The sequence below is a fragment of the Pristis pectinata genome, chromosome 5 (genome assembly GCF_009764475.1).
Source record: "Pristis pectinata isolate sPriPec2 chromosome 5, sPriPec2.1.pri, whole genome shotgun sequence".
NCBI classification, from domain to species: Eukaryota; Metazoa; Chordata; class Chondrichthyes; order Rhinopristiformes; family Pristidae; genus Pristis; species Pristis pectinata.
The window spans coordinates 9,088,792-9,107,042 of record NC_067409.1 but is presented as its reverse complement, the minus strand read 5'-3'; the positions used below and the strand labels follow the sequence as shown (position 1 = coordinate 9,107,042).

The 18,251-nt window shown below is 41.6% G+C and overlaps 1 protein-coding gene across 2 annotated transcripts in view; it reads right to left on the bottom strand.

Annotated features, from left to right (window-relative positions):
* The window catches only part of gjc2 (gap junction protein gamma 2), a 125,272-nt gene extending 115,698 nt beyond the window's left edge, over positions 1-9,574 (bottom strand). The window contains exons 1-2 of one of the 2 annotated variants that reach the window (XM_052015458.1): positions 9,520-9,574; positions 1,519-1,615 (exon numbers count right to left, since the gene is read on the bottom strand). The gene's annotated coding sequence lies outside the window, so the exon portion shown is untranslated. Of the gene's footprint in view, positions 1-1,518; positions 1,623-9,519 lie in introns of those variants that run through there. The other variant, XM_052015457.1, reaches the window with a different exon arrangement.
* Between the last annotated feature and the right edge of the window lie 8,677 nt (positions 9,575-18,251).

The window sequence follows — 18,251 nt, the reverse complement described above, 5'->3', positions numbered from 1 at the left end:
CCTTTTTTGAATAAGGGAACAACATTTGCCACCCTCCAATCCTCCGGTACCATTCCCGGGGATAACGAGGACTCAAAGATCCTAGCCAACAGTTCAGCAACCTCCTCTCTCACCTCGCAGAGCAGCCTGGGGAATATTCCGTCAGGCTCCGGGGACTTATCTCTCATAATATTTCCTAACAGCTCCAACACATCCTCCCTTTTGATGCCTACATGCTCCAGAACATTAACCTTACCAACAGTGTCCTCAGCATCATCAAGGCCACTCTCCTTGGTGAATAATGAAGAGAAGTATTCATTGAGGACCTCACCCACTTCCACAGCTTCCAGGCACACCTCCCCACCTTTGTCTCTAATCAGTCCTACCTTCACTCTCGTCATCCTTCTGCTCTTCACATAAGTGAAAAAAACCTTGGGATTTTCCTTAACCCTACTCGCCAAGGCCTTTTCATTTCCCCTTCTTGCTCTCCTCAGCCCCTTCTTAAGTTCCTTCCTTGCTACCCTATATTCCTCAAGAGACCTATCTGATCCTTGCTTCCTAAACCTTATGTATGCTGCCTTCTTCTTCCTAACTAGTTATTCCACCTCTTGTCACCCATGGTTCCTTCAACCTGCCATTCCTTCTCTGCCTCACCGGGACAAGTTTATCCCTAACATCTTGCAAGAGATCCCTGAACAACGACCACATCTCGATAGTACATTTCCCTTAAAAAAAATGTCATCCCAATTCACACTCGCAAGTTCTAGCCTTATAGCCTCATAATTTGCCCTTCCCCAATTAAATATCTTCCTGGTAAGGATAGTTCTTTGAGAGATATCAGGGGCAGCTGTGCTGGAGCAGGAAATCATTGCTGGTGATTCTTTGACTTAAGACTTGATAAATACCAGGTGAGCTGGACAGCAATGGAGGATGATATGGTTGGTTGTGTCAAAGGTAGCAGACAGACTGGGACTGATGGACAGTCATAAAGTATATCATTTGTGACTTTGCATGAGCAGTTTTGACATAGTAGCAACTGTGAAATGCAGTTAGAGAGACATTGATTTGGGGGACAAGGTGATGGAGTGGGTCAAAAGTTTTTTCTTTAAAGAAAGGGAGAATAAGAGTGATAGATTGGATATAGAGAAAGACAAGAGGCAAAAAGAGAGAACCTTTAACAGTATAAGCTAATACTGGAGTCAGGAAAGGAACTGGCTAGTTTGCAGTGTAGTGGAAATAGTGCTGAGGAAGCAGAAGATGCATCAAATAATAGAGTGAGCTTGGAATGGACATGCAGAAGATAGGATTTAATAACATTCCATTTAGATAGAAAGATCAAATAAATTATTAAGGATGCTAATAATTGACAGTATTTCAAGCTTACTTACTCACATTACCATTAAAAATTAACTGAGTACTTTTAAACATAACATTCCTACCAAATGCCACACTTACAAATCTCATTTATTCACAACATTGCATTATAGTATATTTTACACCTTATCCAGATGTTAACAGACAGAAAAATGTATAACTTACCACCACACATTAAAAGTGAAGAAATAATACTGCTGAGTTGCAGATCTTTCTTTCGAACCACTTCACTAGCTATTGAACTTTCTAGAATGCACTGGACCTTAAACAAATAGAAACAATTCTACATTATTGAACACTGCCAAGACATCCACTCACCACCAGGCGCAATATATTAGAAATCTGCATCTTTGTAATGGTTGCATTGTTCTACTGAGGAATCTGTAACTGACCACTTTTCTGAATTGAAGGTTCTGTTCGAATCCATTGAAAAAAAAGTCAGATTGTCCAATCGCACATGAGTACAGCACAGAACTGGGTGTAAGCCACATTAAAATTCAAATGTGAAACAATTTTTTTTTCCAAGGAGTGGTTTACATTAATGAAAAAATTAGAATTCAAAGCAAAGAAAACTCTTCACAAATTAAAGACAATGTTGAATTGAAACTGCCATGTTATGAAAGCTTTAAACAATAACTCAGAAAAACACAAACATGGTTTCATGTACAGTGTGACATGTAGACTAATGCATGGGTTACTATATACTGCATTTAGGATAACTTCAAAGTTAAGTCTTTAGACACTATATACAACAGGCTGTTGTATGATATTAATAGGATAATGGACATGTGGCTTGCATAAAAGTTAACATTATGAACAGGCTATGGGCTTTTACCTAGTTTTCACTCCAATTTCTCCCATCTTTCCAAAGAGACCCATTTAACCAAGTCTGATTGTTCATAAAAGTTCCTGAGGCTATTCACAAAAAAATTCCCTGGTATCATTGCCAATGCCTCTCCTTCAATCAAAACTACTTAACTGATCAACTGTTGATTAGTTTTATGGCCATAAATGGGACTTTGCTGTACATAAACTGGCTATTACAAAGAATAATAAAGCAGTGACTACCATTAAAAGAGTGACTAATTGGCTTTGAAGTGTTTTGCAATTATTAAGGACGTGTAGGGAAGAATATAAATTAACAATATTTCTTTGTTAAGATCACAGTACTTCCATGAGGTACTGAAAAACATTTTTATAAAGGTCAATTTGATCAGCACTTTGTTCAACAGCTCAGCAGCTGTGGGCTACAGCTACTGAGACTCACCCACAGAGAAAAAAATCCTGAATATATGTGACCTTAATGTGAAAACAGGAACAAAAATGTTGATTCTCACTCCCTTGTGGGGATGTAGCAAGCTGGCTAATGTGTTAACATGGAATTTAAAAAAGTTTTCAAGTTTAGGAGTTAATTTCTCCAGTTTCAGACTCTGAGTTACTTACTTTGGTGAGTACCTTCTCCCAAAAATTAACACAGAATATCTTTTTAACCCCACTATGGTGTGGTTTAATGGGTGGACACTTCTGATATTTCATAAATCAAATGATATTTTAAATCAAAACTGTTCAGTAAAGCATTTTCCCCACTTACCTGAATCTTTTGACATGGAGATTGAACTATTTAGGTTTTCTTTTTGTTTCTGTAGCAGCATAGCAATCTTCAGAACTCAAGTTATGGTTCTGAATCCAGCTCCAATCCTTTTTTTTATTTTGCCAATCTCAAAATAGATTTGATATACCAAGCATTGTCCAAGTTTGGTGGGTACATTGAATTTTTCCACCCAAAATTACAAATTAAGGTGGTCACATTTTTCTCCAGAAGAAAATGGATTTTCTCGCTATGTTGTTACTTATGATTACAGACGTTTTTTTAGGAGCTAGTTATCTGTTTTGTGTACACGAACATACATAAGAGCATAAGAAAATAGGAGCAGGATTAGGCCACTTAGCCCCTACTACCTGCTCCACCATTCAGAATCAGAATCAAGTTTATTATCACTGACCTATGTTGTGAAATTTGTTGCTTTGTGGCAGCAGTACAGTGCAAACATAAAAATTACTATAAGTTACTAAAATAAATAAATAGTGTAAAAGAGGAATAATGAGATTGTGTTCATGGACTGTTCAGAAATCAGATGGTGGATGGGAAGCTATTCTGAAACACTGAGTGTGGGTCTTCAAGCTCCTGTACTTCCTGCCCAATGGTGAGAGTCCTTAATGACAGATGCCACCTTCTTGAGGCATCGCCTCTTGAAGATGTCCTTAATGGTGGGGAGGGTTGTGCCCGTGATGAAGCTGGCTGAGTCTACAACCCTCTGCAGCCTCTTTCAATCCTGCACATTGGAGCCTCCATACCAGGCGGTGATGCAACCACTCAGAATGCTTTCCATTGTACATCTATAGAAATTTGCAAGAGTCTTCAGTGACACACCAAATCTCCTCAAACTCCTAATGAAGTAGAGCTGCTGGCGTGCCTTTATCATGATTGCATCAATGTGTTGGGCCCTAGATCCTCTGAGATGTTGACACCCAGGAACACCCTTTCCACTGCTGACCCCTCAATGAACCCTGGTGTGTGTTCGATATGATCATGCCTCACCTCCTCTTCTTTGCCAGTTCCCCATGACAAGAAGTTCAAAGCATAGAGCACAGAAACAGGCCCTTCGGTCCACCATGTCCATGCTGACAATCAAATAGCTATGTACAGTATATTAATCCCATTTACCAGCACTTGGTCTGAGAGCCAACAGTGTTCTGGCAATTAAAGTGCTCATCCACAATAAGGATTAATCATAATAAGGGTTAATTTGAAATTTCCAAAACTTAACAAGGGTGAGCAGTAAATTTTCCAACAGTTTGGCCAAGGCCAGTCTGAGAAAAATTACCTTTAATGCATAAAAAATTTAATATACTGTCAGAGAAAACACATTTTAAATACACTTCCACAGTAATTAGTAGACTTTTGTTTCATTAAAACAAATTTATTTTACACATGAATACAATTCTCAATCATTCCTCTCATGGGAATAATTTTAAACAAATATTCTTTGAACAACTAAATCATTACAGAACAGGAACAGTGGAAGCAAAAATTTCAACAAATACTGGAAGTCAGAGGAAATACGGAAAACTATAAAAGAAAGCTACAGCATATTGGACAGGAGAGGCTGGAGAAGAGTAAAATAAGTGCTGACAATGTCAGAACAGCACATGAAATATGTTCAGGACAAGAAGCCAGAAAATAAACCTACAGTTGTTTTAAAATTGCATATAATTTGAATTTATTTCAATAAATTATTTACTTGAGCAGGTTTTAAAATTAAAATCAAGATGGCATCAGGTGAAGAAAAAACTCAGAAATTCTCCCTCACAGCAATGCTATAGACATGCTCAACTTCATTATTCTTCTCAAATAAAGTTTTTGTAAAATTAGATGATGAAAGGTCATCAATCTGATATGTTAACTCTGGTTCTTCGTCCATAGATGCTGTCTGATCTTCTGAGATTATCTGAGATAATCGTCCAACATTATTGATTTTCATTTTTAAAATCAGCATCAGTTTTGATACATCCAAGAGCCTACTGAAATGCAAAGGTACTACTATGCTTTCTGTATGCTCAGCAGGTAATTTGATATCGGTTATTCCACTTGACATAAATTCCAAGCTTTGCTTGGACCTAGAGCACGAGCAGAAATCCCATTCATTATAATGAGAATGTCTTAGCCAAAAATTACAAGGTAAAAAAAAAATAGTTTTAACTTATTATTTTGTTTTACAAATAAAATCATTGTTGAATGTCTCTGAATATCAAATGGTAAAAATAAAAGCCTCCAAAATTGGCAGGAGGCAAAGCTCCACCCCCAGTTATTGCTGCTTGTCAAAAATTGCCAGGCCATTATCGTGCACGTCCTCAACAATATGTCATCAAGGCCTAGTCACCACAGTGGAATTGTTACACCTCACTTAACACCTTCCAGCTGCAGAGCATCAATTTCATTGGACGTCCACATTGTAGCCCAGATGAGTGGGGACAGTCAGGGACCAAATCCAGATCTATTCAGTCTTGTGTAACATACAACTTAGGAGCAAGAACAGTTCACTCAGCCCCTCGAGCCTGCTCCACCACTTAATTAGATCATAGCTGAAGTAACCTCAACTCCACATTCCCACCTACCCATGATAACTTTGCACCTGCTTGCTTGTCAAGAATCTATCTACTTCTGCCTTTAAAATATTCAGAGACTCTGCTTCCAATGCTTTTGAGGTCGATAGTTCCAAATATATTTTGTGAAGCTTATATAAAACAAACTCTACTGCAGGTTTAATCAGACTGGTCCTCCAATGTGTTGGGTAGAGAGTTCCTGGAAATAGACACAGTAATGTTGAAGGAACAGCAGTATACTTCCAAGTCGAGACTGTGTGCGACTTGTAGAGGAATCTGCAAGTGCTGAACTTCCTGTGCACCTGCTGCTTTGTCTTTCATGGTTGTGGGTTTGGGGGGTGCCGTCAGAATAACCCAGAAAGAAACTACGGTGCACTTTGTAAATGGTAGAACACTACCTGTCTCCTTCTTAAATATATTCAATTAATTTGGTCTCCATGGACTTTCTGTAGTAAATTCCACAGGTTCACCTACTTCTGCATCTCAGTTCTAAATGCCTTACTACATATCCTGAGATTGTGACCTTCTTTCTCGATACCTGAGCTAAGGGAAACATCCTCCCCACATCCAGTCTTGCCCTGGCAGAATATTGTACATTCAAGTGAGATCTCCTCTCATTCTTTTAAACTCTAGTGCATACGGGCCTACTTTACCCAATTCTCCTCACACAGCAGTCCTGCCATCCCAGGAATTAAGTCAGGTGAACCTTCGCTGCACTCTCTGTGGTAAGTAGGATCAAATCTACACACAGAACTCCAAGTAGGGTCTGGCCAAGGCTCTGTACAATTGTAGCAAGACTTTCTTGCTCCTATGTTTAAAACCTATTGTAATTGCGCCCAACATACCATTTGCCTTCTTAACTGCTTGCAGCAGCTGCAGGTTTGCTTTCAGTGACTGCTGTGCCAGGTCCTCGTGCCAGGTCCTCCTGAACATAGAACAGTACAGCAAAGGAAAAGGATCTTTGGTGCTGGCCATGTTGCCAGTTTAAACTAACCCCATCAGCCTGCACATAGTCTAAATCCCTCTGTTACCTCCCTATCCGTGGTCTGTTTAAGTGCCACTTAAACGTTGCTATCATATCTGTTTCCACCACCTTCCCTGTCAGCACATTCGAGACACTTACCACATTCTGTGTAAAAATCTTGCCTTGAAAATCTCCTTTAAATTTTCCCTTTCTCACCTTAAAGCTATACCCTCTAGTATTTGACATTTCCAAAATGGAAAAAAGACTCTGACTATATATCCCATCTATGTCTCTCATAATTTGACATACTTCTATCAGGTATCCCCTCAGCCTCTGATTCTCCAGAGAAAACAATTCAAATAGGATCCAACCTATCCTTATACCTAATACTCTAGTCCAGGCAACATCCTGGTGAACCTCTTCTGCACCCTCTCCAAACCCCTTCCACATCCTTCTTGTAATGCAACAGCCAGAACCACACATTCCAAATGTGGCCAAATCAAAGTATCATATAGCTGCAACATTACTTCCTGACTTTTATACTCAATGCCCAACCAATGAAAGAAAGTATGCCATATGCCTTCTTTACCACCCTGTCCATTTGTGTTGCCACTTTCAGGGTGCTGTGGACTTACACCTCAAGATCCCTCTGTACATCAATGCTCTTAAGGGCCCTGCCATTTACTTTCCTCTTACATTTGACCTCCCAAAGTTCCACATCTCACACTTGTCCAGAGTAAATTCCATCAGCCATTTCTCTGCCCATATTTCGATCTGATTTATATCCTGTTACAAACTTCCTAGCGACAACTCTGCCAATTTTTGTGTCAGCGGCAAACTTACTAATCAGCCCACTTACATTTTCATCCAAATCATTTCCATGATGTGCATCAACATCTTCTAATCTCTCACCCTTTAAATATTCTGCCTGTTTTTCCTCCCAAAATGTATAACATCACATTTTCCACCTTTCTATATACTTGCCCACTATTCAACTTGTCTGAATCACCTTAAAGCCAGAAACCTCTGGAATGAATATTTAAATGTCAATCGAGCATGCTGCTTTGCTCTATGTACTGTTCAGCCTCTTAAGTGTTGTTGGAATTGGGTTAGGTATTCCATCATGCTCCTGACTTCTGTATTGCTGACAATTAAAATGCTGAGGTAAGTCACTCACTGCAGAATTCCCAGCGTCTGACCTGCTTTTGTAGTTATCATACTGGCTGGTCCAGCTGAATATCTGATCAATTGTGACTCTCCTGATGCTGAAGGTGGGGAACTCAGTGATGATAATGCCACTTAATATTAAAGGTAGGTGGTTAGAGTCTTCATTTTTGCAGATCATCATTGCCTGGCACTTTAGTGGCATGTATGTTATTTGCCACAAATCATCCAACACTTTAATGTCTAGGTCTTGCTCTATGCATGCATGGACGTCGTTATTTGTTGAGGAGTTGTGAATAGAATTAAATATAGTTTAATCATCAGTAAATTTCTCATTTTTGACCTTATGTTGGAAGGAAGCTCACTGATGAAGCAGATGAACATGGTTGATTGCAGGACCCAGCCCTGAGAAACTCCTGCAGTGATGTTCTCAGGCTGGATTCATTGACCAACAACCACATCATGTTCCTTTGTGCAACATATTACTCCAACCATTTAAGTTATTTCCACTTGATTTTCCATTTGCAGCATGGTGGCACAGTAGTTAGCACTGCTGTGTCACAGGTCCAAGGACCTGGGTTTGATCCTGACCGTGGGCACTGTATGTGGAATTTACATGTTCTCCCTGTGTTTTCCCTGGGTACAAATAGTTTTGTCCCACATCCCAATGACATGCCACTATGTTAATCAGCTACTATAAATTACCCCCTTGTCTTGGTGGGTGGTAAGAGAAATCAAGGGGAGTTCATGGGTATGTGAAAGAGAATAGGTTGCAGGGGTAAGGGAGATAAGAAGGGGGATGGAATGATGGGGTTGCTCTGCTGGGGACTGGCATGACATGACGGACTGAATAGCCTCCTTCAGTGTCATAATAAGTAGGTACACCCATCAATTTAGTTTTGCTAGGACTCCTTGATGCCATACACAGCAAATGGGTGGTCACTTCTGAAATTGTGTCACTTCATTTCTGAAATCCAGCTCTTTAGTTTATGTTTAGAATAAGACTACCATGAGGTCAAGAGCCAGAGGGTGGTAGCAAAACCTAAACTGGGCATCAGAAGGGGGATTATTGGTGAGTGTTTCTTGATAGCCTGTGTGTGTCTTACATCACTTTGCTGTGGACTGATGAGTAGTAATTAGCTTTCGATTTACCCTGGTTTCTATGGGCAATTTTCCACATTATTGGGTAGATGCCATCAAGGTGCATGTACAGGAACAGCTTGCCCAGAGCCATGTGTAGTTCTGGAGGAAAGCCTTCTGTAAAACACGGATGCAAGCTGTTCCCATAACCATTGCTATACCCAGGGCTGTCAGTCATTTTTCAGAATTCTGTGGGGTAAATTGAATTGGTTATAATGGTTTCTCGATGTTGAGAGACTTCAGGAGGAACTTCTCAACAAATGTGGTTTTGAATGCTTCGGCTTGACCTTTAGCACACGTGTGCTGCACCTTGCCATCGTCGAGGATGTTTTTAGAGCCTTCTTTGCATAATTAACTACAATCATTCACAGCTAGAAACAAAACCACAGTTTTCATCTGATTCATCTAATCTATGCTGTTTAGCATGCATGTAGTTCTAAGTTACAGCTGCACCAGGCCTTTTGGCAAACATTGTGGGCCAAAAGTCTGGTTCTATATTTTTAGATATACCTGATGCTGCTCCCAACATGGTCTTCCATATTGACCCAGGACTTAACTGAAACAACAAACTGAGGGATTTACCAAGCCATGAAGTCACGAATTGTGATGGCATTTACTTTTGCTACAGTGGATTGTTCACAGCAACTAGTGGATGCCCAGTTTTAAGCCATATGTATTTCTACATCTATCCGACTTAGAATAAACCGAGTGCCACACAATACAATGGAAGATACCTTGATGTGAATAAGAGACTTTGTCTCCTTGAGAATTTTCTGGTGGTTACTTCTACCAACGCTGTTATGGACAGATATACCTGCAACAGATGAAGAAACGCAAGTAGTTTATCTCTCATATTAACTTCCTTATTATCTATTGTGGACCCAGACTGACAGCTATGTCAGCTAGCTTGATCAGTAGTAAAGATACCAAACCATTTTTGGACACTGAAATCCCCATCCATATTTTATTCTGTTCCCTTCTATATTTAGTGTTTCTTCCAACCATTGTTGAAGCACTAATTCTGCTATAGGAAAGATACCACTAAGCTGGAAAGAATGCAGAGATTTATGAGGATGTTGCCAGGACTTGAAGGACTGAGTTATGGAGAGAGGTTGAGCAGGTTGGGACATTTTTGATTGGCGTGTAGGAAAATGAGGGGTAATCTTATGGAGGTGTATAAAATTATGAGGAGCATAGATAGGGTGAATGTGCACAGTCTTTTTCCCAAGATTCAGGAATCAAGAACTAGAGGACGCAGGTTTAAGGTGAGTGGGGAAAGATTTGATAGGAACCTGAGGGGCAGCTTTTTCACCCAGAGGGTGGTCAGTATATGGAATGAGCTGCCAGAGGAAGTGGTTGAGGCAGGTACATTAACAATATTTCAAAGGTACAGGTATGTGAATAGGAAAGGTTTAGATGGACATGGGCCAAACGTGGGCAAATGGGATCAGCTTAGTTGGGAATCTTGGTTGGCATGGACCAGTTAGGCTGAAGGGCCTGTTTCCATGCTGTATGACCCTAATTCATATGAACATAAGAAATAGGAGCTGGAGCCAGCAATGTAGCCCCTTGACTTTCCATTGTTTAAGACCACGGTTGATCTGATCCTGGTTTCAGTTCCACATTAAGAAGGGCAGAAAGCGGCTTCGTTACCTATGTTTGATATGATGCAATGTGTATTCATAGGTCCTGGGCTCAATGCTGAGCATTCCCAGAGCCACTCCTTTCTTCTTATATATTACTACCTCTGGGAATCTATTCTGCTTGGGGGGATGTGGAGACAGGGGTGGTGTCAGGACTTACCCTGAAGGAGGAGTCTGGCATGTTGTCCATAAGGTGAAATTCTACGAATATGACATCAGACTGTGTGACTGTGCTTCCAATTTAGACACCAGTCCCCAGAATTTTTAGAGAAACAAAGGACTACAGATGCTGGAATCTAGATGAAAAACACTATGATGCTGGAGGAACTCAGTGGGGCCAGGCAGCATCCGTGGAGTAAAGCAGGTGGTTGATGTTTCAGGTCAAGACCCTTCCTCATTTTTAGGCCTGGAAGTTACTTTGTCATGTTCAAGTTCTGTCCCTAAGTCAGTACCAGGTGGCCCATCTGGTTTATTCTTCTTCTGTTACAACTTTGCCATTGTGAATAGTCTGGTGGGTCACTTCAGAGTCAACCACATTGCTGTAGATCTGGAATTACATAGTCGCCAGCCTAGGATGAGGGATAAGAGATTTAGAGGGGATCTGAGGGCAAGTAGCTGGAATGCACTGTCAGAGAGTGATGGAAGCAGAATCGCTGACAACATTTGTCACGATGAGCACTTGGATTTCCAAGCCATAGAAGGCAATGGGCCCAGTGCTGGAAAATGGGACTAATACGAATGTGTGCCCACTGGTTGGCATGGACATAGTGGGCCAAATAGCCTGTTTTCATGTTTTATGACTAAGTAAGGGTAGAGCCACTATCTGTAAGAAGTTTGTACGTTCTCCGTGTCTGCGTGGGTTTCCTCTCACATTCCAAAGACGTATGGGTTAGGAAGTTGTGGGCATGCTATGTTGGCGCTGGAAGCGTGGCAACATTCGCAGGCAGACCCCAGAACACTCTACGTAAAGATGCATTTCACTGTGTGTTTTGACATGCGTGTGACTTAAAGATATATTATCTATCTTATCTTATCTAATTACCTTCCCTGAAGGAGTACACTAGTGAATCAAATGGATATTTAGGACCACTGGGTAATTTCATTGTCATCATTAATAAAACTAGTTGACTTTTTCTTAATTCTAGATTATTAATCTCATTTAAATTCCATACTGCAATGATTTGAACTCACATCTTTGGATTGTTATTTCAGGCCATTTGATTACTAGTCCTGTAGCTTACCCACTACACCATCACAGTAGCCAATCAGAAGATACTGCCCACTCACTAAGAAATCAAGGAAGAAAATCAGGTGATGCTCAAACTTCCATCAAACATTTAGGATGCTGTGAGCAGAGTGGGCAAGATATGGTCTGCAACATCAATGTCCAAGAAAAAATTGGTCAAAGATTTCACTATCAAGCTTTTGGATTTCTGTCTGCAATGTGTGCATTAGACAGAGCTTGATCAAATTTTTATGGGTCACTGAAGGTGTATCGCATATTGAACAAATGAAAATAATTGTCGAACTAAGTAGGTGGCCAGATGCAATCAATGAACACATTGCAAATTTATGTCATGTGCTTGGATATCATGTAGTAATACGCCCAGCCAGTCCAGATGTCACCAAAGTTATCCAACATATCATTTTAATATGCACCTATTCAGCTGGTGCTTGTCCTAGCTATGCAACAGACCATATTATTCTGGAAAACAGGGAATATTGTACATATCCTAATTGCAGAATTACAATTCTGAACAAACTATCATCAGTTTGGATGTTGATCTGAAGGAAATGATATTAATACAATAATTAATAGCTAAAAGTAATTCAAGAGATAAACAGATCAGCCAGTAGGTTTATGTAACAAGAATGGACCATAATTTGATCCCTAATCCATACTGAGTTGACTAGTTCTAGTTATTACCAGCCAAGATATTGTTATAAGCCTCAGTGTCCCTGGGATAGTGGAAAATCAGTTGATTCCACACCTCATTGTACAGTAACTTTTGTGAGGAAATGTGTATGTGGTTATCAGATGATAAGAAGATTGCTGGTGCGTGGCTGGCAGCTGAATACCTAGCCTTATTATCCAGCTTATCTTTCAAAGTTTCAAGGCAGTGTCCGTTCATCCAAACTGAGGTTTGAATTTGGGAGCTCCTATTATTAAATCATACGTGTTTAAATACCCAAAGCTACTTAAAGCCCTAAAATAAAAACAGAAAATGCCAGAAAACTCAGTAGGTCAGACAGCATTTGTGGAAAGGGAAACAGTTAAGGCATCAGTTCCAGGACTCTTTATCAGAACTGAGTTTCAGAGCTGTTGTGGTCCATAGTTCCATTTTATTTTCTGCTGCATTTGGTGTTGCAACAGACAACTTTTTTCTTCCTTTTTTATGTCAGAGATCACAAACTTCAACAGCTCTTGGATTCCATTACCCCTCCTAACCTTTCATGCTCTCCATCTCTCCCCCTCATTCCAGTCCCTGCCATGATTTCACCATCTCTTCTGATCTTCCCCCCCTTTGATCCCAAACAATCAGTCCTCAGAGGTCTCAGCTTCATCTGCAACATCCCCATCTTTCGCTGTCCTTACTTGAAGCCCTACAGTGCAGTTTAATTGTTGTGCTTGTACTGACATCTGCAACAGTCTTATCACTGTCACAATCCTAGCTGATTTTATCCAGTTTTCTGATTTCTTTCTTGAAAGTGTTGTATCTGTTTAGAACAGAGTTTTACGACAAATTGAGGTTCTTCTGAACTTGCTATAAGGAGCATTATTCATGAGAAGTGTGCCAGGAGTGAGTGTTCTCCCTCCTTACTCCAAAGTTGCTTCTCCACTCGGTGACCTTCTGTGCAAACTCGATTCGGACCTGGTGCTGAAGTGGATTAAGCCATAATATTCAAATATAATACCACTATTTCTCAATCTCTTACAAGTTTAAAATGTTCTGCCTTTATGGGATGGGGGGCAGTTACCATTGTTTTATCATGGTCAGCACAGACACCATGAGCCTAAAGGTCTGCACCTGTGCTGTACTGTTCGATGTTCTACAAAAACATGGAGCTGGAGAGGTTGTTCAATATTTGCATCATCTGTTATTGATGAAAGGAAATTGTTCCATGTTATCAAGAAAATGCATCACAACTTTATAAATAAGTCTTACAGTAGTAGAATGGTAAAATTACTGGACTGGTATATATCGAGGCTTGATCTTTTGATTGGAAGACAAGTTCAAATTCCTGCACTGCAGCTTGAGAAATGTAATTAAATAAATTTGGAAATAAAAATATATCTGTAATGATGACCTCAACCCCCCCCCCCCCCAAAAGAATGTATTAGAAAACAACACAGATGCCCTACAGGGAAAGAAACCACCCATTTTCCCCTAGTCAGGCTAATATGTGACTCTAGACTCACCCACATGGCTGACTCTTGATTGGCCTCTGAAATGGCCCAGCAAACCACTCAGCGTTTACGTTTTAGGATTAATTTTGCCATGAAGATCAACGTCTTTAAAGAACTAACTCCCTGTCTATTCTAAGTTACTTTAAAGGTAACCACAAAGGCGCCCTTCTAAAAATGTGCCAGCATCCAATTCATTGCTTCAACGCGTTGGAACTACGGCTCGCTGACCACCTCAGCAGAGATCTAATGTTTAAATAAATTCGCTGTCATCCTCTTTCCCGTGTGCACTTCACTCACTTTCTTTCTTCCCTCTGGTTCTTTAGTTATTGTTCTTTTCCGACACCTGCACCGTCTTCGTCCACCGGCTCCACATCCATTAATCTGCCCACGGTCGCCGATTTCATTCGCTCAACAAAAAATAAACATACTCAAACCTCTACAATCAGAGATCTGAAAACAAATACTTTTGCACTTAGTTTCCGATGTAAACACACAAAAAAAATAAAGCTAAAGCTATAAGTTAGTTCCCAGCGGATTTATGACAGAAATGCCGCCAGAATGTTGAGGTACCAGACTCGGCCAGCCGAGCGCTCAGCCGCTGCGCTTCCTCTGCCATTTTGTTGTTGAGTGGGCGCCCGCTTCGCGCCCCGGCTTTCGCGCCAGGGACGACAGCGTGACGAGGACCCGCCCCCTCCATCGGCCCCGCCCACTGCTGCCCCGCCAAGCCACCGCCCGTTCCATCCCGCCTGCCCGCGCTGCCTCCCTCGCGACAAAAACCGCCGCTGCACGTGCCCCGTCCGTTGCCGCCTGCCTGCCACGCGCACTGCTGCCCCGCCCGTTTAAACCGCCCCGTCCGCTGCTCTTCCCTCCAACTCACTTACTCCGGTCCTATCTCCTGCCTTCCAGCAACAGTCCTGCCCCAGCCCTATCCTTCCACCCTGGAGCCCACCCACCCCTCTCCTGTCATCCTAAACCTCCTCACTTGATGCCTTTACCGTGACCTTTGCCAGCCCTGCCTCGCCTTCCCACATTCCCCCACCACCTAATCCTGTCCCAACAGCTCACCAATCAGAACCCCCCCCCCCATCTTCCTCATTCCAGATTTTCTATAGGTTTGGTATACCTCATTAAATCGTCCTGCTCCTCCCCCACTTCCTACCTCCTCTAATAGGACTTCCTGTCCCTCCTCTACCACCTAACCATTCCTACCCCTCCTTTGCTTAAACCTGCCATCCTTCTCCACCTCCTGCCAGTTCCAGATCTCCTGCCCCACCCCCACTCACCACGAATACCTGCCAGTCCATTCCCCACCTCCTGAATCTTATTACGTATCTTCTGTTCTACTTCTACTCCCCATCTTTAGCTGCCCTCCTCCATTATCCCTCCTCACTAGTGGTCAGTGAAGGAAGTTATCTAAGATTACAACAGGAGCTTGACCAACTGGAAAATTGGACCAAGGAATGGCAGATGGAATTTAACTCGGACAAGTAAGAAGTGTTGCATTTTGGTAAGTTAAACCAGGGCAGGATATACACAGTAAACGGGAGGGCTCTTGGAGTGTTGTAGAGCAGAGAGACATAGGGGTACAGGTACATAGTTCCCTGAAAGTGGTGACACAGGCAGACAGGGTGGTGAATAAAATACCTTTGTCGCTAAGGACATTGAGTACAAGAGTTGGGATGTTGTGTTACAATTGTACAAGATGTTGGTGAGACTGCATTTGGAGTTTTGTGAGCAGTTCTGTTCACCTAGCTATAGGAAGGATGTCATTAAGCTGGAAAGGGTGCAGGAAAAGTTCATGAGGATGTTACTGGGACTGCAGGGCTTGAGTTATAAGGAGAGACTGGATAGGCTGGGACTATTTTCCCTGGAGCAGAGAGGTTGAGGGATAACCTTTTCAAGGTATATGAAATCATAAGGGGCATCAATAAGGTGAATGGTCACAATCATTTTTCCCAGAGTAGGGGAGTCCAAAACTAGAGGGCATAGATTTAAGGAGAGAGGGAAAAAAAATTAAAGGGGACCTGAGGGGCAAGTTTTTCAAACAGAGCAGTGGGTATATGGAAGGAGCTATCAGAGGAAGTGGTAGAGGCAGGTAATGAGGTAAATGAGAATAGCTTAGGTAGGCAACGTGGTCAGCATGGACAAGCTGGGCCAGAGGACCTGTTCCTGTGCTGTATAACTCAATGACTTTATGACCACTTGCCTCTGACATCCCCCCATATCTGCCTCTCATCTACCTCTGCCATTTCCTGCCCCACCCTTGCAATCTCCCTGTCCGACCCTCCTCTTGCCCCTCCCGAATATTGCTGCTGGCTTTCTTGTTTCTGCTTCTCCTCACATTGTACACTGATCCCTCATTCATGGCCCTTTCAACCTTGTCCCCAGAGAACACCAATTCTGCCTCACACACCACACACCTTTACAATTAATGCTTCCCCATTCTGCCTCACTCTCCCCAATATTTATATCCTCTTCCCACATCCTCAATCCCTCCCTCCCTCCATATGCCACCCCCCAAGACACGTATGCACTCACACTCTTCAGCGTACACAGGCATCCTGCCAAAAATATATCACATTAATAACAACCACTGCACCAGAGGCAGATCCTCTCAAGCAACACATGGACAGTCATTTTAATCATTTTAATATGTAAGACAACAGGTCTTGATCCTTACAAAAATCACATCAATTATAAGCTCTGTACCAGGTTAAATCCTTTAAAAAAATCACATTAAGAATTATAATTATTATAATAGTAGGTCAGACCACAGACAAAGATTAATTATTACTATTATTAATAATGGTACCTCAAAATATTGCATCACTGAACATTAATATAAACTCAATCATTATAATAATAGGTTGGATCCTGCCAAAAATCACATTAGTGATCACCAATAATGAATTCATTTATAAATTCAGTGTAATCATAGGGCAGCACCCTTCTATGTACCAGAGTAATAAACACCATAATAATAATCTCTATGAAAGGGAATCACTGGTTACTTGCAAGCCTTACAGTATGCACACAATACCTGGATCATTTACTCAGAACATCAGATAGCTCAATTATTTCCAACTTTGTCGATAGATTGAGGAACTTGGATGTGGCATGAGATTCTGGACAGTTCTTTAGGAGAACAAATATGACAGGCTAATGACAGTCACAGTAGAGTTAGAAAGTCATACAGCATGGAAACAGGCCCTTTGCCCCAACTTGTCCATGCGACTGTGTTGCCCAGTGAGTTAGTCCCATCTGCCCACATTTGGTCCATAGCCCTCAAACCTCTCTTATCCATGTATTCATTTAGGTGGCTTTTAATGTGCCCACCTTAACCACTATTTCCAGCAGTTCATTCCAAATACGCACCACCCTTTACATGAAGAAGCTGCCTCTGATGTCCCTTTTAAATCTTTCACCTCTGATTTTAAACTTACGCCCTCTTATTTTTAGCACCCCTCGTGGGGAAAAAGACTATGTGCTTTCACCCTGTCTATGCCCCTCATGATTTTATATACCTCCATCAGGTCACCCCCCAATCTCCAATGTTCCAGGGAATAAATCCTAGTCTACGCAACTTCTCCTTGTAACTCAGGCCCCCAAGTCCAGGCAACATCCTGGTAAGTCTTTTCTGCACTCTTTCTAGTTTAATAACATCTTTGCTATAACAGGGTGACCAAAACTGTACACAGTACTCCAAGTGTGGCCTCACCAATGTCTTATAGAACTGCAACATAACTTCCCAGCTCCTCTACTCATTGCCCTGACTGATGAAGGCCAGCGTGCCAAATGCCACCTTCTCCTTACCAATTCACCTTACCTCTATCACAGTAGAGGTAAGGTGAATCGGTTACCTAGTCCAAATGCCTTGCATCACACTACCCAAAAGGATTTGTGGACAGTTCAGAAGGGAGAAATGCGTTGTCCCAAAGTTCTTTATGTCAATTAAAAATTTGAAGTCTCCATCTTGGGTCATAGGGTTATACAGAAACAGAAAGTACAGAAACAGGCCTTCAGCCCAACATGTCCGTGCCAACCATCAATTACACACTTACTAGTTCTGTACTAATTTCATTTTATTCTCCACACATTCCCATCGACTCCCTTCAGATTCTATCACTGGCCTTCACACTACAGGTAATTTACAGTGGCCAATTAACCTACCAACCTACCATCTTCGAGATGTGAGAGGAAACTGGAGCACCCAGAGAAAACATGTACGTTCACAGTGAAAATGTACAGACTCCACACAGACAGCACTAGAGGTCAAGACTGAACCCAGGTCACTGGAGTTGTGAAACAGCAGCTCTAACTATTTGCACCACTGTGCCATCACCAATGGTCACTTTTCTAATCTAAGAAATGTAGTATCCAATCTGTGCACGGCAAGCATCCAGAAGTGTCATAA